General features: G+C 37.1%; 1 long non-coding RNA gene across 16 annotated transcripts in view; it reads left to right on the forward strand.

Moving 5' to 3' along the window:
* Positions 1 to 1178: 1178 nt before the first annotated feature.
* LOC129636135 (uncharacterized) overlaps positions 1179 to 24075 on the forward strand; it is a 329885-nt gene continuing 306988 nt past the window's right edge. For 8 of the 16 annotated variants that reach the window (XR_008706675.1, XR_008706673.1, XR_008706677.1 and 5 more), the window contains exons 1-2: positions 1307 to 1442; positions 10222 to 10299. This is a non-coding gene — a long non-coding RNA (uncharacterized LOC129636135). Of the gene's footprint in view, positions 1443 to 10221; positions 10300 to 20132; positions 20389 to 24075 lie in introns of those variants that run through there. The other 8 variants (XR_008706670.1, XR_008706671.1, XR_008706667.1 and 5 more) reach the window with 5 other exon arrangements.

Here is a 24075-nt window from a genome sequence, read left to right on the forward strand (position 1 = left end):
CCATCAAAAGTCATGCAGTGTTGTGAATCACTGCACTACACACCTGTCACTTATATTATATTGTACATCAACTTAGCTTTAGTAAATTAGCAAATAAATAAATAAAAGTCATGCAGCCACCTCGAATCCTGGAAATTGCTCCAGGAAATCAGTCAGCACACAAAATCATTCATACTAATGATTATCAAATACGTTCCCTGGTAAACTGAGGTTTCTTGGCATTGCTTTTAATTGAATACTAGGCAATCTGAGATACATCTTTTGTGCATTATTTGTTCTAGATTAATGGCTAGTTATATAATAGCACATTTATTAGGATAGTTTTATCATCATAAAATTAATTTAGGGAATAAACCTATCACTGATAAATCTGTAGTTCGTGTGCAATGTTGATATTATTTGGAGGCAAAAGAGGTTAGCATTCAACTAGTATTCACGGGGGTAGTGAGTTACCACTTACTAGCTGAGTTACTTTGAGTAAGTTTACTAACCTCTAGAAGTCTCAGTTTCTTTATCTAAAGAAATGTGATGTTCAAATTAGTTGAATATCTATAAACTAGAAGAGTGCCTCATGTGCCCAGCCACTTCAGTGTGTTCAACTCTTTGCGACCCCATGGACTGTAGCCTGCCAGGCTCCTCTGTCCATGGGATTCTCCAGGCAAGAATACTGGAGTGGGTTGCCATTTCCTTCTCTAGGAGATCTTCCCAGCTCAGGGATCCAACCCTCATTCCCTGCAACTCCTGCATTGCAGGCAGATTCTCTACCTACTGAGCCACCTGGGAAGCTCAGAGTTCCTCATACATACCATATATTTTTCTTTCAATACTTGATTTTGGCCTGAGTTTAGTGTGGGCTATTTGATTTAAATCTTTACTGATGAAAACATGGTAGGTAGAACCACAGCTTCTCAAAGATGTTGAGTTTCCAATCCCCAGAAACCTTGAATACTTTCTTTTATGTGGGAAACACTTTACAGATGTGGTTACGAATCTTGAAATGGGAAGATTATCTTGTAATTTCCAAGTACAACAGGGTTCCTTGTAAAGGAGTGAGAGAGAAAGCCACAGTATGGTCTACCCAGGTGAGCCCCATGTAATCACAAGCATTCTCCTAAGGAGAGAGTTGACTGGAAGTTCAGGTGGAACCAATGCAACCCCTGAGTCTACAAGAGGAAGAGGGTTGCTGGAGAGCAGAGAGGGAAGCGTCATGATGGAAATGGAGTTTGCCCAGCTGTGGCCATTGGCTTTTGAAGGTGAAGAAGAGGTTCTTTAGTAAAGAATGCAGACAGTTTCTAGCAACCAGGGAAAGCAAGTAAATGGTTTCTAGAAACCAGGGAAAGCAAGTAAACAGTTTCTACCCTGGGACTTCCATGAGTGAAGCTATTCCCACCAACACTATGGTTTCACCATGAGACCTGTTTGGACTTCTGGTTCCTATAACTGTAAGAAAATTCGTGTTGTTTCAAGCCTCTAATTTTATGATAATGTGTTACAATGGTGAGAGCAAACTAATACAGAGATGATAGACTGTTTAATTAATTCTCCCTTCTCCAACATATCTTTTAAATAGAGAAGCTTCCTAGTACTTGCCTTCTAAAGTTTCTTCCTAAATTTTCTTACATTTTCTCTGAGGTACCTCTCTGAAGCTCTGATGTTCCTGGATAGCATGTAACAGACCCCTCTTATTCCAGAGGCCGGGCCCTAGGTGCTCTGTGGTCTCCTCCTGATGTCTTGCAACAATTTCTCCAGGCCACTCCAAACTACTAGCTCCTGAGAACAGGCAAAACTATATTCTTTCTTGTAGTAACAAGAGACTGTGATATACAGGTTATGTTACTGAAGGCTTGGGAGTGGTGCTTTCCCAATGGAGGTTGCCCCCTTTGGTCTCATTCTCTACAGCTGTTAGTATTGTTGAACCAAAGTTCTTAGGCCTAACGCATGGTGAGGCCAAGAAAACAAACTTCAAAGTTTAAACAGAAGCAGGTTTATTGCAAGGGTCAAGCAAGAAGAGCTGGCAGCTTGTGAGTTCCCCAGTGGGTTTCAGAGTTTTTAAAGGCAAAATTTGGGGTGAGGCTTGCGGGGTATGTGATTTTTCTTCTCCTGGGCTTGTGGGGAGGTAACAGGGCAACGCCTCAGGAGCTGTGTTCAGCATGCAGTTCCTCACCTCCACACTGGTGAGGGCCTTATTTCCTGTAGGAAAAACTCTAAGATAAATTGCTTTGCATCCCTTGAGGAGGAAGGAGGACTCTGCTTTATCACTGCACTGTTGTTTGCCGGCTTCTTTGTATCCACATTCTCATTTACCCGATTACTCATTGTTTGAAACTGCCCAGTAGAACTCAAGGAAGATAGAGTAAGTTGAAGCCTTTTTCCTACAAACAAATGGGGGTCTGGGAAGGCTTCTGAATCTGGGAGGACCCCACAAGGTTCTGCTCAGTTTCAATCCTCCGTTTTCTTTGATACTCCTCAGTCTTGAGGCAAACAGATTTCCAACAAGAAAGGGAAGACTATATGGGATAGAAGTTAATCATAATCTCCTAGAGGAACTTGGCTTTAGCAGGATTCCTTTTCATTCCTACGATCCTGCAACCCTTTCAGATTTGTTTTAATTCTGTGTATGTCTCTTTAAGTTGAAGACTCCACATATTTCTGTGTAACTATTGCCATCTGGGTTTCTTGGGCTCTTTAATCAATAGAAATTGATGAGAGGCCAGAGGAGAAATTCAGGCAAGGCTTTATTATCTTGCCTGCAGCATGAGGGAGCAAAAACAAGTAACAGGACTTTTGCTCCCTGTCTGAGGAGGAAGGTGTGAGCTGGTCCCTTAAGTGAGCATTTGTCCAGATGGAAGCACTGCAGTCAAGGGTCCCAGGTCCCAGTCTGTCTATCTCACAACCACCCAGAGGGAATAAAAAAGCAATCTAAAATAGATCTGCAGTGATGCTGCCCTATCTACAATAAAGAGTTCATCTCGTATTTTTATTAAGGTTAAAATTGTTCAGGCTTGTTTAATAAAGCACAAGATATCAAGTAAATTGAATTTCAATTAAATAACAAGTAATACTTTAAGTATGTCCCATGCAACATTTGTGATATACTTCTACTAAAACTATGTTTTGGAATTTAAACTTGGCATCTTAGGTTAAGTCCCGCAGCCATACTTCTGATTCCAGTGTTTGGAGATTTAGCTTTACATAATGAAAATCCGTATTAAACTACTTTATCAATTGAGAGTGGTCTTTTTTCAAATAATTTATGCACAAAGAATAACCCATATCACTGTCCTTATGACTCCCCACACCCCTGCTGTTATAGTATCAATAGAGTAGCAGCGATAGCTTTAGGTTCAAAAGAAATAGCAGCATTTCTTATTTTAAAACACTAGTAATCAGTTGTGTGTGTGTGCTCAGTCATGTCTGACTCTTTGCGGCTCCATGGGCTGTAGCCTGTCAGGCTCCTTTGTCCATGGAATTTTCCACTCAGGTATACTGGAGTGGGTTGCCATTTCCTCCTCCTGAGAATCTTCCTGAGTCAGGGATCAAACCTGAATCTCCTGCATCAGCAGGCAGATTCTTCACCACTGTGCCACCTGGGAAGCCCCTAGTAATTAGGAAAATGCTAGTAATTTGAATTCCCAATAATCTCTGAAGACTTGAGACAGTATTATGTCAATTATATCTCAAACTTGTTTCAGGTGAACAGCAAGATTTAATTTGTGTATATTTTGAAATGATCACAGCATGAAGTCCACTTAACATCATTTCTATACCAGTGTGTGTGTGATGAGGACTTTTAAAATCTACTCTTAACAGGTGTGGAGAAAAGGGAATTCTACACTATAGGTAGGGATGTAAATTGGTTCAACCGCTAAGGAAACAGTATGGAAGTTCCTCAAGAAATTAAAAATAGAACTACCATATGATCCAGGAATCCCATTTATATATGGACAAAGCTAATTCAAACAGGTACATGCACCCCTAGATTCAAAGCAGCACTAATCACAATTTTCAAGACATGGAAATAACCTAAATGTTCATCAGCAAATGAATAAAGATGCACATGTATACAATGAAATACTGCTCAGTCATAAATGAAATAATCCATTAACAGCAACATGAATGGACCTAGAGATTATTATTGTAAGTGAAGTAAGTCAGTAAGATTAAACTATATGATATCACTTGTATGTGGAATCTAAAGTGACAAAAATGAACTTGTTCTCAAAAGAGAAAGACTCACATACATAGAGAACAGTCTTGTGGCTGCAAAGTGGGAGAAAGGTGGGAGATGGATTGGGAGTTTGGGGCTAACAAATGTAGATTATTATATATAGAATGAAAAAACAACAGATTCTACTGTATAGCACAGGGAACAATACTCAATATTATGTGATAAATCACAATGGAAAAGAAAATAATGTGTGTGTATATATATATATAACTGAATCACTTTTCTGTACAGCAGAAATTAACATTATAAACCAACTATACTTGAATAAAATAATTTAAAAAATATACTCAGCAACTTTCAAATATAAAATGCAGTATTAGCTATAGTCACTATGCTGTGCACTACCATCCCCTGGACTTGTACTCGGTTATCTTGTAACTGGAGGTTCATAACTTTTGATCACCTTCACCCCTTTGGCCTATCTCCTATCCCTCACTTCTGGCAACCCCTGTCTATTCTCTGTATGTGTTTGTTGCTTATTTATGATTCTGCATAAAGGCAAGCTCTTACAGCATTTCTCTTCATCTGAATTAGCACAGTATCCTCAAGGTCCATCTGCACTGTTGCAAAGGCTTCCTTTTTTATGGCTGAATAATATCCAATTTATAATATATGCCACATTTTCTTTATCCATTCTTCCACCAGTGGATACCAGGTTACTTCCATGACTTAGCTATTGTGAATAATGCTGCAATGAGAATGCAGGTGCGTATATCTTTTCCAGTTAGTATAGTTATGTTCTTTGAATAAACATATCCAGAAGTGGGTTACCGATCATAAGGCAGTCCTACTAGAAGAATAGGTTCCCGTATTGTTTCCCGTAGGGGCTGCACCAATTTGCAGTCCCAGCACCAGCGCGAAAGTGTTCCCTTTTCTCTAGACCCTTCCCAGGTCTTGTTTCTAGTCTTATTGAATGCAAACATTCTAACAGGTGTGAGGTGACGGTCTGTTGTGGGTTTGGTTTACATTTCCCTGAAGATCATGTCAATATAGATCAACTTTTAATAACATTCTTAGTAACATTGCATGTGATCATGCCCTCAGTCTGTAGACGTACCTACAGGACTTCGCTAAGTACCTTGGATTCTGCTGCTGCTGCTAAGTCACTTCAGTCGTGTCCGACTCTGTACGACCCCAGAGATGGCAGCCCAACAGGCTCCCCCATCCCTGGGATTCTCCAAGCAAGAACACTGGAGTGGGTTGCCATTTCCTTCTCCAAGGCATGAAAGCGAAAAGTGAAAGTGAAGTCGTGTCTGACTCTTAGCAACCCCATGGATTGCAACCCACCAGGCTCCTCTATCCATGGAATTTTACAGGCAAGAGTACTGGAGTGGGGTGCCATTGCCTTCTCCACCTAGGATTCTAGGCAGTTATAAATGAAGTTTCAGTTCAGTTCAGTCACTCATATTATATTAAATATATTGTATCTCACAAAAGAGAGTATGGATGTATGTTCATACTTGTTCTTAGCTTTACGAAAGCTAAGGGCCAAAGTTCATACACACACACACACACACACACACACACGTTCATCTCTACTATGTAGCCAATGGAATCATCTTAAGCTATCTGGTATTCTCCATTATTTTAACTTAGTTATTCTGTAATTTAAAAAAACAAAAAACAAAATAATGATAGAACAGCTTTATACTATAGAATTATCTCCAGCTAAGAAACCCTTTTGCACTCCTATACATTTTTATAGGGCCTTGAATAAATATTTGCTCATTTACTTGACACAATAAGTTTATATCTAACTTTTCCTGATATTCTTTACTTCAGTCTCAAACTATAAAAAAAATTAAAACACTTTCTGGCAGCCTTAGGAAGAGCTACATGTTCAATATTTAGGTCATCAGTACTCTCGGCTTAGTGATAAAGAATCCTCCTGCCAGTGCAGGAGACATGGGTTCAATCCCTGCTCTTTGACGATCCCCTGGAAAAAGAAATAACAACCCACTCTAGTATTCTTGCTAAAACCCCATGGACAGAGGAGCCTGGTGGGCTACAGGCCATGGAATCCCACAGAGTCGGACACGATTTGGCCACTGAAAAACAACTCCTTATAACAGTAACATGATTTGGGTGTTTATCAACACCTTCCAGGATTCCATCAGTCTGTGATCTGTCTATACATATTTCAAACTGTAGTTATATTCATATAGGGCTTATAAGCCCCTAAGTGACCATTATGATATGGAATATGCTTTACTTGTAGTAAGTTTGAGTCTAGTTTGTCCAACTTGCGATTTCTCTGTGAGGTGTCTGATTCCATATCAACAAAGGTGAAAGTTCTGTACAGGTTGCTATAGAGAACCTGTTTCTAGCATCCTGTTGCTCTCAGTGGCCAATTGCAGTACCCAGGCCATATTTGTAGTGAGAAGTTGAATTGAATCATGTATTTTGTTCAGTAGCTAATTCTCAGGGCCTCAATGATCCATTAATCTTTCTGTATAAGATGGTCACTTAGGGCTGTGTGATCAATTAGTCTATGTATCACTGATTCAGATGCAATGCATGTATCTTTGATGGCAGCTTTGGCAAGCACTAGCCTGTATTTTGCACACTAATCAAGATTGTACGAAGCCTTTGCTGTTATCTCTCATGACCCTAGCAATGAATCTAAGTATTCTAATCTTGTTTCCATATCCCTTTTACTACAACCATGCTATGAGTAGGTGCACATATAGCTTTTAATAGAATCATTCTTTATATTATCCAAATTGTACCTTTTTCTATATAAAGTGAAAAGAAAAGTGTTTATTTCCAACTTTGGTAAAATATAGAAAAAGTGTTTAGATGGAAACACAGGCAAATAATCCTAAAAACCACATTTTAATAAAAGCTGAGTATTTGTTTCTCCCTCTTAGAATCATTTATTAATTGAAATGCTTTCTTTTTTTTAATTTTATTGTATTTTTAAACTTTACATAATTGTATTAGTTTTGCCAAATATCAAAATGAATCCGCCACAGGTATACATGTGTTCCCCATCCTGAACCCTCCTCCCTCCTCCCTCCCCATTCCATCCCTCTGGGTCGTCTTTCTCTTTTTAAATCCTGGGCTGAGTTGAAGCAGGGACAAATGGTGTCTCTTTTTTAAAGATGTTCTGTATATTTATTTACAGCTGTCTTTATTGGTGCATATAGATTTTCTCTAGTTGCAGTGTGAGGCTTCTCACTGTGGTGGCTTCTCTTGTTGCAGAGAACAGGATCTAGGGCTGCAGCTCTTGAACTCTAGAGTATGGACTCAGTAGTTGTGGTACATGGGCTTAGTTGCCCTGCAGCATATGGTATCTTCCTGGACCAGAGACTGAACTCATGTCTTTTGCATGGACAGGTGCATTCTTAACCACTGGATCACCAGGGAAGTCCTGAAATTCTTTCAGAAGGAATGGCCCAATAGATAAAAACCAGTCTCCATATCAAGTGTTCTTTGTCCCAGATATAAACTTAACCTGCAATCTTTAAGCACTATCTGCCATATTTTAAACTTGCTGAAGAGTTGAGCTCATATGTTATATGGGAAAGTCTTTAGAGGTGGTCTGTCTGGTTTTCCATATCAGGTGCTTGTGTTCTGAGTTAGCATTCCAGCTTCTCTGTTCTGAAAATCCCCCTTTCATGCAATAGGAAAGGCAGATTATTCTATTATTCTATTCCAGAAGGGAGACTATGAGGGTTAAATACCATTCTGCAAGTGAACAAATAAATTTCTCAATTTTTCACATGAGATTCTCTCATTGGGAAGTAGTAGAATTACCAAATTAAATCCTGACACAAACTGTCTCATGTGATAACGAGAGACCTTCACAGTTGGATGACTTAGGGCCTCAATATAAAATAAAATAAAGATGTCAGTTCTCTTCCTTGACTGTTCTGTTAGCTCAGCTTTTTTTTTAATATATAAAAAATGAGAGCAAGCAAGTAAGATGTTAACCACCCAAATCTAGGAAAGAAAAAATGTAAAATTAGAGTCAAGACTGAGAAGAAAAAGACGTACTAAAATAGTTTTCTCTAGCAATTGATTGTGCTAACAACCTACAGGATGACAGCTTTTTCTACCATTTTGATCAAAATACCAACTTAAAATTCTCTCAAGTAGTATTAATATATATGAGTATATAATAGCCGCTGCTGCTAAGTCACTTCAGTCGTGTCCGGCTCTGTGCGACCCCATAGACGGCAGCCCACCAGGCTCCCCCGTCCCTGGGATTCTCCAGGCAAGAATACTGGAGTGGGTTGCCATTTCCTTCTCCAAAGCATGAAAGTGAAAAGCGAAAGTGAAGTAACTCATTCGTGTCCGGCTCTCAGCGACCCCATGGACTGCAGCCAACCAGGCTCCTCCGTCCATGGGATTTTCCAGGCAAGAGTGGATTGCCATTGCCTTCTCCGGTATATAATAGCATAAATTGCTAAATAGTACAATATACTTTCTGCCTGGAAATGTTTTCCTCCTAGCATAATTTAGAATGCTTTTTTAAATTAGAGATTAAAATACAAACAGCCAACTGGTTTGAAAAGTATAAGTGCATTGACTTGCAGGTACTATTTATAATGATTTTCTTGAGATTTAAAAACAAAATTGAGGTAAATGCGTCTTAATACTTTTGATACATACTTAACTGAATGTCAGTTTTCATTTGTGACAGATTAGTTGATTATTAAAATAAATTTCAAGGCTATGGAGATATTAATAAAGAAGTTATATTTTAAAACATTCTGATAAAGAGTATCATTTTTCCTGGGAAAATACCATTGACATAAATATTGTATCACACATTCTTACCACATTTTCTACAGGAATATGAAATTTACACATCTTCACACACATTTGAATTTGTAAACCCTTTTATATAGTGTCGGAGAAGGCAATGGCACCCCACGCCAGTACTCTTGCCTGGAAAATCCCATGGACAGAGGAGCCTGGTAGGCTACAGTCCATGGGGATGTGAAGAGTCGGACATGACTGAGTGACTTTGCTTTCACTTTTCACTTTCATGCACTAGAGAAGGAAATGGCAACCCACTCCAGTGTTCTTGCCTGGAGAATCCCAGGGATGGGGGAGCCTGGTGGGCTGCCGTCTATAGGGTCACACAGAGTCGGACACAACTGAAGTGACTTAGCTTAGCTTATATAGTGTATGGAGTAGACTTGTGTTCTTTTACTAAGATGGCAAAGTACCCGCTTTCTGACCAAATCCTTAACTGGGAAATTTTGATTTCATTATAATTGAATACAGATTTGACATCCCTTTTCCCCTAAGACATAAAAAACAAATATTGCACTTGGCTAAACACAATATTTTCTGTCATTTGAATATGATTTTTGTTACCCCTTACAAGATGAGCAATAGAATAAAATGATAGAACTTTTAAACAACAGCATTTTACATCAAATATTTCAGCTTAAAAGGTAGCAACGCTTAAAGAAACATCCTATGTCTCTACAGAGTATCTTAGATTCTAATCACCTATTTACATATTCTATAGGTTGTACACAGAGAAGGCAATGGTACCCCACTCCAATACTCTTGCCTGGAAAATCCCATGGACGGAGGAGCCTGGTAGGCTTCAGTCCATGGGGTCACTAAGAGTCGGACACGACTGAGCGACTTCACTTTCACTTTTCACTTTCATGCATTGGAGAAGGAAATGGCAACCTACTCCAGTGTTCTTGCCTGGAGAATCCCAGGGACGGGGGAGCCTGGTAGGCTACCGTCTTTGGGGTCACAAAGAGTCGGATACGACTGAAGTGACTTAGCATAGCATAGCGTAGCATAGGTTGTACAAAGTCACCCTCAATTCAGAATATCATGCATTATTGAGTTTGTGTTATGAGGCAGGCACTTGCTAGGTGAGGAAGGTACAAGAATGCATAAGACAAGACCCCAAACTGGGTCTACAATTTGTTCTCATTTTTCAGGATTTAATTTCAATGGAAAACTTTGTAATTGCAAGTAAAAATGAATAAACTACTTTCAATCTGGTTTTTCAGGTCATTTGTACTTGGAATACAGAACAAAATCCTTGTTGCTTCATGGGAGAATGACCGTGTAAGAGTGAACCACGAAAGGTAAGCCAGTCTACATACAGTCTAGGGACTGCTCTGCACATCCCATCCCTGCTGGATGGAGGTAAGAAAATTTTTTATTCTTTCATGCAATCGACATGGTGGTGTCTAAAAACCGGCAGAATGAGTTCTTTGAGTTGACCTCTCTGGTAACAAGACTGAATTGTTTAAACTTGAAATGGATTTAACAACAGTTTTCCTTTCTAAACAAGCCATAGAATCTGTTTTATTTATAGTCAAGTGTGTTTTTTGTGTGTCTCGTTTTTTTATATGGTTTGATTTTGGCGATTTTTTGTTTTAGACATGATTTTTTATTCTATCTGGGGTGTGTGTTCAACTTGTGAAGTTCAGCTTCTAAGTGTTGTTAGTGCAAGGCAGATACTTGTCTTGCTGTAAAATTAATTTGGTATTTTATATTTTGGGTCTGAATTTCACATTTTGTTATCTAATTCACCTTGATTTCTAGTAACTTCCCATGAATATGCTACATATGTGTCTAGTGTCTGGAATATAGTGGTTCATAATGATAGACATCTTCAGTGACAAATTCCCAAACATCAAGGACTAGATGTCTTTTAAACTCACTAGATGGGAATGTTTGCTCAGGCTTACCATTGTACAGTGTCTTAAACATAGTAAGAGATTTCCGATATTAAGTATTCAAAATTGTCCAATCAATACATAACTGTAGCTACAAATATCAACATACACTAATCTCCGTATCTGTCTTCAAACATAAAAAAAAAGCTTTGCCTCTTTCAACTTTTCCTTGAACTGCTGATAATTTCCCCTTTCAACACTTGAGCGGGATCTTGTCTGACACTCAGAAATGAACTTTCTAAGGAGATACATGCTGACAAAGCAAAAGACTTACTGGACTTATCCATTTAAAAAGATTTTAAAAGTAGGTCCTGCTTTTTGTGTCTTAAGAAATGTTTGCCTAACCTGAGCCCCCAGATTTTCTTCTGTGCTGTTTTAGAGCATTAGCCTTCATATTTAGGTCTACGATATGTTTTGAGTTATTTTTTTCTGTTTGGTCTGAGGTAAAGTTTGAAGTGTGTGGGTTATTTTTTCTTCCTTTACATATGGATGATCAATTGCTCCAGGACCATTTATTGAAAAGACTGTTCTTTTTACTCATTGAATTGCCTGGAACCTTTGTTAAAACCCAACTGATCATATATATGTGTGTCTAATTCTGAACAGTATTTTATTCTGTTGATATCTATGCTTATCCTTTTGTAAATGCTACACTGTCTGAAATGACTGAAGTTTGAGAACATGCTAAACAGAATTTTAAAGTTTCAGGGATCTTGGAAATAAAATTTTAATGGAAAACAAAAAAAAAAGACTTCATTGGAAAGGGGCGCCCAGGCAGAAAGCAGAAGGTAAGGGACTCAAGGAGAACTGCTCTGCCTTATGGCTCACCCATTTCAGGGTTTATGGTAATGGGATGAGTTTTAAGGTTGTCTGTGCCCAATCATCTTTCTTGTGCCCATATGCGATCTGACACAGGGTCCTTTCATGTTGAGTGTGGATCTCCCCGATAACATGGAATCCAGCACGAAGGTTTCTGGGAGATTGGCAGAACATATCATGGGCTTGTGTCTCCTCCCTCCGTTTGGCCCCTCCCAAATTATCCTGCCTTATGGTAGCTTGTTAGTTCCATGTTCCTTATCAGGATCTCCTATTGAGAAAGAACTCAAGCAAGCAGTTATTATCATGCCTGGCTGACCAAGAAAGGTGGTTTCGGTCAATGGTTCCCAGTAGATCCATTCCTCACCAGTATGTGTCTCTGTAACCTATGTATTAAATGATACAATTAATTACAAATCCACATGCAATTGTTAATAGCAAACATAGGGAAAACTTCATTTAGAAAAATTATGCATTATAGACACATCACAAATTTTAACTTTTGTTTTTAAAACTAGCTGGAGGATTTGCTGGCTTTTGTTTTCTCTCTTCTGTTTCTTCGTCCTTTTGCCTATAATTATTTGCACTGGTCATTGTCTTTTTAACCAATGAGTTTTTGTATATTCTGCTTCAGTATGGTCTCAGAACTTTGCTATCGTTTACCGTGTATGATGTTAAAAGGAGGCATGCCAGTAAATCTTCTACATACCACCCATTCTTTCATCAGTATACTATCATTTGAATTTTTTCTTGATTATCATGAACAAACACCATGCTGACACTGAATTTTCTTGATTTGCCCTATGGCAAAGAACTAAAAACTGCCATCTGGCCTGTGATAAAGGAATACTTCTTACCACCATGGAAATATTGGGCATCCATTAAATTATGACATTACCACCCAGTATTGGGCCAAAATAAAACAGCTGAACAACTAGTTTTAAAGAGGTTTGTGTTCCTGCAATGTGTGTATTTGAGCAGAGATCCTGAGTTATAGCTGGCATCCATGGATACTCATATGGGTAGCTCTTGATAAATCTAAATCAGAAATCTACCTTCATAAATTAAGATATCATTTCCTTTATTGTATATCAAAGAATTCTTGATACTATATTAGCATTGTTATGTGACTCACATGCCCATAATCACTTTAGGAAAATATAATAAAACTGGTCCTAGTTTCTTGAGCTAGACATTTCAATTTATTATTTAACCTAACTAGTAAACCAGATGAATAATTTAATCTCAGTAGCATTCAATTCTTTTTCAATCCCATACTCTTTAGATTGTTGGCAGTTTAAATTAGCAAAACCCTGCAGCTCTGAAAGAGTTCAACAAGGCTCTTCAGGATACTTTATCTAAATCTGTAGGAATCTATAGAACTAGAATCTAGAGGACTGTAGACTATGGCTATCTGGATGGCAGCTAGTTTTCCATTACAAGGAACCTATTTGGATGGTTAATTACCACATATTCATTCAAGGCAAGAACAGAGTTGGCCTTCAAGGAAGAAATTTGGCAATTTGTTGCCAATAAAACATCATTAGGGCTTTGGAATTAGGAATGTACCAAGTCCCTGAAAAACTTCTCTTGTAATTCTCGGTCTCTTATCTGATAAATATCCAAATTTTCATGGAGGAGATCTGATGAAGCTGCAAATTACATTTCAGCTTCCTTAGGGAACAAAATGGTACAGGTGTTTGCATAAAGTATTATAGCTCTGCAAATGTTATGAAGATTTTTTAGAACAGTTACAGGAATCCCCTATGGTTCAGACTGTTTATTATGCTAAGGATTTAGGGATTAAATATGTCCTCCTTACTTTGACTTTTCAACCACCTCATCCTGCAGCCATGTATTTCTTGACGGACCTCAAAGTTTTGCGTTCAATTGAGAATTTATTCTAGGTGGCGACAAGAAATAACATAGTTAGCCATCATACTGTTGCTTGCTAGGCCTGTGTGCAATATTTCAGTAGTTAACTGGTTTGTACTTGTCTAGCCCCAATTAGATCAAGGATATGCTTCCAAATTTTACCTGTTTTCTTGAGCCTCACTTTTAACAGGCTTCTGACTAGTCAGGTCGTCTTAAATATACTCTAATCTAGAGAATGAATGTATAAAACTGTGACTGAGTGGCTCATAGGACTTACTGGAAAACTAGGGAATTAGGCTAAGGAAATAAGCAAAAAAAGAAAAAAAGAATGCTAAATGCCAAGAAACATATCCAAAATGCTACACAAAGAATGGGTAACTCTATTGTTGCTTCTGCTACTTATCACTTGATATCCCCAAAAGGGTGACACCATTTGAAACAGTATCACTTTGTTGAACTGGAACAAATTCCCAAATAGCTTTTTGGTTTGAAGTATTTTTATACCCCTCCCTTTTCTACTACTTATGACATTTATGACCTTAATACGATATTAGAGTAAAAGGGAATATAGTACCTTTTGCGTGGAGGGGAGGGGAGACAGAGACTTGTTTCAAGTCTATAACTCAATGCTTAATTTCATCAAATACTATATTTTCCTAATGTTGTAATATTTTAACTTAACATAGAAAACAGTTATTTGAATGCAAGTTAACTGTTAAAATTTCCAAAGATTTCTTTTTATAATATATTTTAGGAATTACTTAAAGGGCCAGCTTGATAAGATGTGTAAATACTTAAGCCTCTCATCTAACTGCCTGGAGGAAAGTTCTAATACTTTTATATTTATTATGGCATGCTTTTCAATATTTCACGAGAATCACCTAAAACTCCAGAGAAATCATATTCTTTACGGGTTCCATAAATGGTGTCATTTTTAAGAGCACAGTTTCAAAAGGCACATATGAGAATATAGTGACATGACAAAATCTGTCTGGGATATTCAAACAGACACCTAAATCTCCAAGGGGCTGGGTAGAGGTCAACATTTATATAATATTTATAATGAAAAGCCCAAGAAACATCTTTCTACTATTACATTTCATGTACATCACTACTTTATCCACCATGAAGCTGACACTTTTATTAGCTGAGGTATTACTACTTCAAAACCAAACTCAAAATCAAGCTTTGTGGCTTAGAATCAAATACCCTGCAAAGACAAGGCAACAAGTATATTTGAGGTTGTACACTGTTACATTTTGTTAGAAGTAATTCAATATTCAGGTGACCTAGGTTAATTTTCCGAAAAAAAAAAAAAATCAGTGATAATTAGTCATCTATTGCTAAATTATGTACATCATTTGGACAAATTATCTTGTTATAAAGGAGAAACATTTTGGATAGGGTATTAATAGTGTAAACGATGGGTGTGTGTATATGCTTGCGTGTGTGTCTCAAGTCATGGTGGTAGAGTAAAAGCTGTGTTTGCTTAGAAGTGAGACAACATCAAGTTCTTGTCTTACCTTTGGGATCTAGACCTAGTAATCTTACACGTGTGTACACTAGTTCTCAACTATAAACTGTAGAGTATCCTTACTCATGAATATAATTTAAAAACTCAAATACTATGCAAATATAATTTAGTAGGGAGGTATCTGAACTAAAACTATATCATGGAAATTCTGACTTTAAAATCCATCTTAAGTATAAGCAGCAATGTACATCTCCTACTATACCACATGGTACAAAGGAGGTATTATTAACTGTTCTGTCTCTGCAAGCAAGTCTCAATCTCATGGAAGCTTAGTTTCATTAACTTATTGAAGATATCTGTACACTGTTCAGATATTTGCTATAAGGATACATTCAATGTCAAATAACTTTAAATGCCATTGACCCCTAAAATTTGAGAGAGTAACTGAAATTAAGTCAAGAAATAATTAAGGGAAAATGGCAGTTTGGGGCAGCTTCAAACTGTCTCTCCACAAAAACATCAAAAAAGTAAGGAAAATTGTGAGGTGCATCTTTGTCCAACTCTAGGAAACAGTCAGAGCCGCTAAAAACCAAATAAGCCGTTAGCTGGGCTGGGGGGTGGGAGAAGGGATGTTACAAGGAGGGAGGGCTGAAAGAGTACCCCACACTCATTTCCTGTAAACGTTCAGATCAGATCAGATCAGTTGCTCAGTCGTGTCCAACTCTTTGCGACCCCATGAATCGCAGCACACCAGGCCTCCCTGTCCATCACCAACTCCCGAAGCCATCCAGCCATCTCATCCTCTGTCATCCCCTTCTCCTCTTGCCCCCAATCCCTCCCAGCATCAGAGTCTTTTCCAATGACTCAACTCTTCGCATGAGGTGGCCAAAGTACTGGAGTTTCAGCTTTAGCATCATTCCTTCCAAAGAAATCCCAGGGCTGATCTCCTTCAGAATGGACTGGTTGGATCTCCTTGCAGTCCAAGGGACTCTCAAGAGTCTTCTCCAACACCACAGTTCAAAAGCATCAATTCTTCGGCACTCAGCCTTCTTCACAGTCCAACTCTCACATCCATACATGACCACAGGAAAAACCATAGCCTTGACTACGCGAACTTTTGTTGGCAAAGTAATGTCTCTGCTTTTGAATATGCTATCTAGGTTGGTCATAACTTTCCTTCCAAGGAGTAAGCGTCTTTTAATTTCGTGGCTGCAGTCACCATCTGCAGTGATTTTGGAGCCCAGAAAAATAAAGTCTGACACTGTTTCTACTGTTTCCCCATCTATTTCCCATGAAGTGGTGGGAACGGTTGCCATGATCTTCGTTTTCTGAATGTGGAGCTTTAAGCCAACTTTTTCACTCTCCTCTTGCACTTTTATCAAGAGGCTTTTTAGTTCTTCTTCACTTTCTGCCATAAGGGTGGTGTCATCTGCATATCTGAAGTTATTGATATTTCTCCCGGCAATCTTGATTCCAGCTTGTGTTTCTTCCAGTCCAGCATTTCTCATGATGTACTCTGCATATAAGTTAAATAAGCAGGGTGACAATATTCAGCCTTGACAAACTCCTTTTCCTATTTGGAACCAGTCTGTTGTTCCATGTCCAGTTCTAACTGTTGCTTCCTGACTTGTATACAAATTTCTCAAGAGGCAGGTCAGGTGGTCTGGCATTCCCATCTCTTTCAGAATTTCCCACATTTTATTGTGATCCACACAGTCAAAGGCTTTTGCATAGTCAATAAAGCAGAAATAGATGCTTTTCTGGAATTCTCTTGCTTTTTTGATGATCCAGCAGATGTTGGCAATTTGATCTCTGGTTCCTCTGCCTTTTCTAAAACCAGCTTGAACATCAGGAAGTTCATGGTTCATGTACTGCTGAAGCCTGGCTTGGAGAATTTTGAGCATTACTTTACTAGCGTGTGAGATGAGTGCAATTGTGCGGTAGTTTGAGCATTCTTTGGCATTGCCTCTCTTTGGGATTGGAATGAAAACTGACCTTTTCCAGGCCTGTGGCCACTGCTGAGTTTTCCAAATTTGCTGGCATATTGAGTGCAGCACTTTCACAGCATCATCTTTCAGGATTTGGAATAGCTCAACTGCAATTCCTCAAATCCAAAATCTGTAAGCGTTAAGTTCTATGAAATTAGAAGCTGAAAGTAGTGTACAACTCTGAGCAGACAACATTCCACTCAAGTATAGATCTTAAAATTGTTATGGGGAATTTTATGTTTGCTATCTTTTCATAAAGAGCCTGAGAGAATATGAAATGAATGTAAATAACCCAACATTTATTGAAGTCTGACCCAAATTCAAAGACCATATGGTTTTTATGGTAAATCTTATCAAATTTGAGAGGAAAACACCCAAAAGTAAGTATTATTTAAAAGAAAAAATACAACAATACAAAACAATATACCATGATCAAGTAGAATTTATACTAAGAATGCAAGCTTATCTTAACATTCAAAAGTCAATGATAAGGTAAATTAATGGAGATCATGGTGGTAATAGAGAACAGGAGAAGAAACATGTTACTGCAGACACAAATATATGGGAATATAAAAATGTTCATCATGAAACTAGTATCCTGAAAAGACACCCTAAGACTGTGACCTAGGCAACTTTGATGCTTCTTCTCAGGATATAGCTGTGGAATATACACTGGATCAAAAAGGCAGAGAGGCTGGTAGGTTGCCACTGGCCATCAAAATGCCTGGGAGCCATCATAACCAGAAGAAAAGCTACTAAGATTCAAATTCCAGGAACAAATATCTATTTCCACACATATCAGAAGCAGGCTGCCTTATATAAAACAGACAAATGAACGATGTACCAGTCAGCCTTTGAGAGGAAAAACTATGAAGGGCTGTGGCCAAATGCAGAGACCAGAAGTAAAAACTGAAACTTAAGTGAAAGATGACAGAGAAGTATTTTAATTGCAATCATCTTTTGAGCAATGCAAACTTTGCTAAATTGCTTATGAAATTTTTGGACTTTATATTTTGAAAAATTTTGTTAGCTTGAAAGCATACTAATCACAATATCCAGTATTAATTAATTACACTATACAATGATGTTAAATGTTACTTGTTATGGTGTTCATAGATTTGATGAATCAATTCTAAGTCCAGAAATGGAAGAAAACCTAACACTGATTACTATCTTTCTAAAATATCCAGTTGATATTTTATAGAGATAGACTTATCTCTAAAATTAAAACATTTCTAAATATAGGCCAGTTAATCTCAGATACTAAGTTGGACTTGCTAAGAACAATTTTTGAAGTTGAAGTGACAAGACTGATCAGTGTTTACAGTAATTGCAAATCTCTAAAACTTGTAAGGCAAGTATGTTATGTATATTTCTATGCATATATATGCATGGGACAAAGGTTTTATACTTGCCTTTTAAAGTAAGTTGAGGTCTTTTACTGCTTTCTCTATTTTCAGAAAAGGTTATGCTTTGTGAATAAATATATATATTCAATTACATGTATTAAACATATACATAATATGTTTTATATATGTACTTATTAATGCATTATATATATATATATACACACAATCTGCCCTCTAGTTATGACCTTCTTACCTTTTGGCACTTTATGTGAGTTTAATAGCTTTCAAATCATCATGAAAAAGAAAATGCATCGTTCAGTATATAATGATTCTTTGGGACTAACTGCAGTATCGAGAAACAGAATCCATTGTCTCCTATGGCAACCTCAGGATAAACCTCTATCCTGGTAAATATCATTGGTTCATACATATAGATTTGCATATAGATGCAATTTGATTATTGCCTTTCTAATTTTTAAATTTCCTTATTTCAGAAATACTTTCCCATTAGAAGTCAGGCTGATCTTAAGCTCAAAATCCAAGTATTCTCACCAACATCAAATACTTATCCTCTGATATTAACCTATTAACTCATAACAGACTCACTGAGCTCCAGACTATTAGACAAATCTTCTTCCCACGTTGTCACTCTAAAGGAATTTGTTTATTTTTAGATTTTGTTTTCCACATGGTGAGATTATATTCATTCCTGCTCCCAAAAGTAATGATAAGAAAAAAAATCCCAAAATGCAGCATTGAGATAAGTAATAAAGGATATTGCATGTCTAAAGACATTGACTATTTTACTTAATCTTAAAAGCAGTGAGTCTTTAATGTACTTAGTTAGTTAGAGGGTCAGCAGCATATGAATTCTTTGCAACCATTGTTGACTGATTATCAAAAGAGGGGTGAGAAGAAAGAAGTCTTCTATTATAATAATCAAAACCCATTCTGACTGTGTTTCCCACTGATAAAAATGTAGTATCATATTTCAGAGTAATAAGAACATAGAACTAAATATTATCACCCAGTGGCACATGGCTTTTACAAGCCAGAAGAAAGTCTCCAGTGTGGCTAAATGGTGTTAAGTTTAAAAAAGTATCAGTCTTCTTAGAGCTGCAAAGATTCCTTACATTAATAACTGTGAGGTCTATCAGCCAACATCCTAAATTGTGGAAAAGAAATATAATTTGTAAAATGATGAATGCTCCAAAATAAATGTGCTCAGCTTTTTTTATAATTGTGAAGTACCATTCACCTCCTTGAATTTCTTTATGCCTCTGTTCTTACCTGTCTGCAGACCAGATATCTAGTGCAATTAGTACTCTTTGAATATCATTGTTTTGACACTGATAGGATACGTATACTCTCTGCATCTCATATTCACAACTACTTTGTTAACCCTATTTGCTAAATAAGGAGAAAGGTCAAGAAAGCTTTTGCATTACACCTTAAGTCCAATAGCTGATGGCTACCCATCACTTCCTTTTTGAAAGTTTGTTAGCCAAAGTAGTGCATAATCATAAGTTGTTCAAAGTGTTACATATATATTTTCAAAAACTCATCAGAAAGTGTATAACGCCTCCATATGCCTTTCCGCGTGTGTTATGTATGCTTCAGTATTAATACGCTATGAGAGCAGCATATGGTTCTTTGATGGAATGTAATGGAAAATGACAGACTGTTTGAAGATGCTCTACCACCAATTTCATGAATAATGTATTCTTGTAACAGGTATAATCAGTGTCATTTAAAGCCTGCAGTCTCCAGAGAGACAAGAGCAGCATGCAGAAGAACTGATTGTCTGTTTTGATGTTTTAAATGGGAATTTCATTTTAAATATCACTATTTTCTTTTGAAGCCAGTTTATATACTTCTACACAGAAATAACAATAAATACTTGCAGTATTTTATTAAATACATATAGTATTTTAATAATTGGTGTTAAACCTGATTGAAATGCAGGAAATAAAGGCAATTTTTAAATGCTTAAAGGAACACACTCTACATACTTAAAAGAATATGAAACTTTATTACTCAAAATTTACTAGGATAAGAAATACCTCGGAATGAGTTAATGATATTAGAATCCTGAAGATATAATACTTCATAGCAGGTACTAATCTGTTAGAATAAACTTTCCATATAAAATACAGCATAACTCTAATTTATTAATAGACATTTTCCCATTGATTCCAGAAAACACCCTTCAGGAATCTCCTGAAATTAGTGTGATTAGATATTTGAATAGAGTAGGTAATTCTTAATTTAAATTTGGTTAACATGAATCATTGCTCTAAAAATGAGACAAATAACATTAGCCCTACAGCAAGCTATGTGCTAGCTAAAGTAGCCCTGATAGTAACTACAGGTTTTTATTTTTACTATTTTTTTAGAAGAAAGAAAGAATTGACTATTAGTAGTGGATATGCTGGTAATTTATAAAATTAATCCCTTGGGATAAGAATCACTGCATTCTCATTTCCAGATGTCCCCACAATGCATACACAGATTTGTATATATTATGCTATACAAATATTCCATTAAATCACATGAATATAAAGGTAAACACATTTTTTAAATAAGAAAATCATACTTTCTCTGCATGCTGTTAGCTAAGTGGTTAGGATGGCAACTTTCAGTATTGACATGTGGCCTAAAAAAGCAATAACATCATGCTTATTGTTTCAAAGGGCATATGTTAACAACTAACAAAATTATTTAAAAAAACACGTTATGGTAATCATTTAGATCAGTTCTACAAAAGGACATTTTCCACCAGATGTCCTAACTTTTATAATTTAACATTGGTAATAGATAACAGGAAACACTGCATATGAGGCTTTGCATGGATCTTCTAGTCTGTCTCGTCCACATAAATGCCAACCCCTTCAAGTATGTCTGGAAACAGACAATTTATATGAACATTTTCAGTGACAGTTGCTTCAAAGCCACTAAGTCTGTGGCAATCAGAGCAGCAATAGGAAACCAATATATCTTTTACTTTCCACATCCGCTTGCAATGATTTTTCCTTACCTACTGCATGATACAATGCATCAGATTTACTATTCGTTGAATAAATAGCATTTTACTACCTCATGAAATCCAGTGCTAAAAGTGAGAGACAAAATCAAAATATCAATAGGAATCATGTTGTTCCTCATCTAAACTATAACCTAATCCTCACAATCAAGTTCATTTTCCAAGTTCACATGCCACCCAAATGAGAGGCCATCTTGCCTGGCTATATCTGCTTCTCTACAGCCCAATTGTCTTTTTATTGTTGAAGCTACTAGGAAAAAAATCTGAAGTAAAGAATGAATGGGTCTAGGATTGGTGGTGCTTTGACTAGCATTGTAACATACTAGGGAATACACCTCCATTTAGTGTTTACTGGGTAAATTGATTCATTCATTTTATTCAAGCATTTTATTGCTTAATAGTTATTGAATTCTGGACATACAGATAAAATAGCAAAACATACATGTATTTTTTTTTTACCATGGAGTTTAGTGTTGATTATCAACTATAAATTCATATTAATACTGGATGAAATATTGTACAGGGAGCTTTTGAAAAATTTGTTTACATAAAGTAAATAGAAACATGATGGTAGATATTTTCAAATGTTGATTTCATGGAAAAAAGTAGATGCAGAAACTTGCTGCATTTCTATTGAAATAGTAAAATAAATGGTGGTAGGCAATAAATTGTATTTTCCTGTTGAAAAACAATTTAAATTTGTAAAAATTTCCTACAAAATAAATTTGTTAAAAAGTACATGTTGGTTACAAGGACATATTCAAATTTTCCATGTTTCATAAATTTTAGCCATAGAAGATCACAAGTATTTCAAATTCTGACGTGCTTTCCAGAACTTATTTTTACATGTGCCATCTTTTTGTTCTTGTCTACATTAGTTTTCAAAAAAAAGTGTGTTAAATTGTATGTTTGAAGTTAAGTAATAGAGTCTCAAAGCAGTGCTTTGTTGAAGAAAGTAGTGAAAACCACTAGACCATTCAGGTATGACCTAAGTCAAATCCCTTATGATTATACAGTGGAAGTGAGAAATAGATTTAAGGGCCTAAATCTGATAGATAGAGTGCCTGATGAACTATGGAATGAGGCTCATGACATTGTACAGGAGACAGGGATCAAGACCATCCCCATGGAAAAGAAATGCAAAAAAGCAAAATGGCTGTCTGGAGAGGCCTTATAAATAGCTGTGAAAAGAAGAGAAGCCAAAAGCAAAGGAGAAAAGGAAAGATATAAGCATCTGAATGCAGAATTCCAAAGAATAGCAAGAAGAGATAAGAAAGCCTTAGTGTCCAATGCAAAGAAATAGAGGAAAACAACAGAATGGGAAAGACTAGAGATCTCTTCAAGAAAATTAGAGACACCAAGGGAACAATTCATGCAAAGATGGGCTGTATGAAGGACAGAAATGGTATGTGCCTAAAAGACGCAGAAGATAGTAAGAAGAGGTGGCAAGAATACACAGAACTGTACAAGAAAGATCTTCACGACCCAGATAATCACGATGATGTGATCACTGACCTAGAGCCAGACATCCTGGAATGTGAAGTCAAGTGGGCCTTAGAAAGCACCACTACAAACAAAGCTAGTGGAGGTGATGGAATTCCAGTTGAGCTATTTCAAATCCTGAAAGATGATGCTGTGAAAGTGCTGCACTCAATATGCCAGCAAATTTGGAAAACTCAGCAGTGGTCACAGGCCTGGAAAAGGTCAGTTTTCATTCCAATCCCAAAGAAAGGCAATGCCAAAGAATGCTCAAACTACCGCACAATTGCACTCATCTCACACGCTAGTAAAGTAATGCTCAAAATTCTCCAAGCCAGGCTTCAGCAGTACATGAACCATGAACTTCCTGATGTTCAAGCTGGTTTTAGAAAAGGCAGAGGAACCAGAGATCAAATTGCCAACATCTGCTGGATCATGGAAAAAGCAAGAGAATTCCAGCAAAACATCTATTTCTGCTTTATTGACTATGCCAAAGCCTTTGACTGTGTGGATCACAATAAAATGTGGGAAATTCTGAAAGAGATGGGAATATCAGACCACCTGACCTGCCTCTTGAGAAACCTATATGCAGGTCAGGAAGCAACAGTTAGAACAGGACATGGAATAACAGACTGGTTCCAAATAGGCAAAGGAGTACGTCAAGGCTGTATATTGTCACCCTGGTTAATTAACTTATATGCAGAGTACATCACAAGAAACGCTAGACTGGAAAAAACACAAACTGAAATCAAGATTGCCAGGAGAAATATCAATAACCTCAGATATGCAGATGATACCACCCTTATGGCAGAAAGTGAAGAGGAACTAAAAAGCCTCTTGATGAAAGTGAAAGTGGAGAGTGAAAAAGTTGGTTTAAAGCTCAACATTCAGAAAACGAAGATCGTGGCATCTGGTCCCATCACTTCATGGGAAATAGATGGGGAAACAGTGGAAACAGTGTCAGACTTTATTTTTCTGGGCTCCAAAATCACTGCAGATGGTGACTGCAGCCATGAAATTAAAAGACGCTTACTCCTTGGAAGGAAAGTTATGACCAACCTAGATAGCATATTCAAAAGCAGAGACATTACTTTGCCAACAAAGGTTTGTCTAGTCAAAGCTATGGTTTTTCCAGTGGTCATGTATGGATGTGAG

The sequence above is a fragment of the Bubalus kerabau genome, chromosome 21 (assembly GCF_029407905.1).
Source record: "Bubalus kerabau isolate K-KA32 ecotype Philippines breed swamp buffalo chromosome 21, PCC_UOA_SB_1v2, whole genome shotgun sequence".
Taxonomy (NCBI): domain Eukaryota; kingdom Metazoa; phylum Chordata; class Mammalia; order Artiodactyla; family Bovidae; genus Bubalus; species Bubalus kerabau.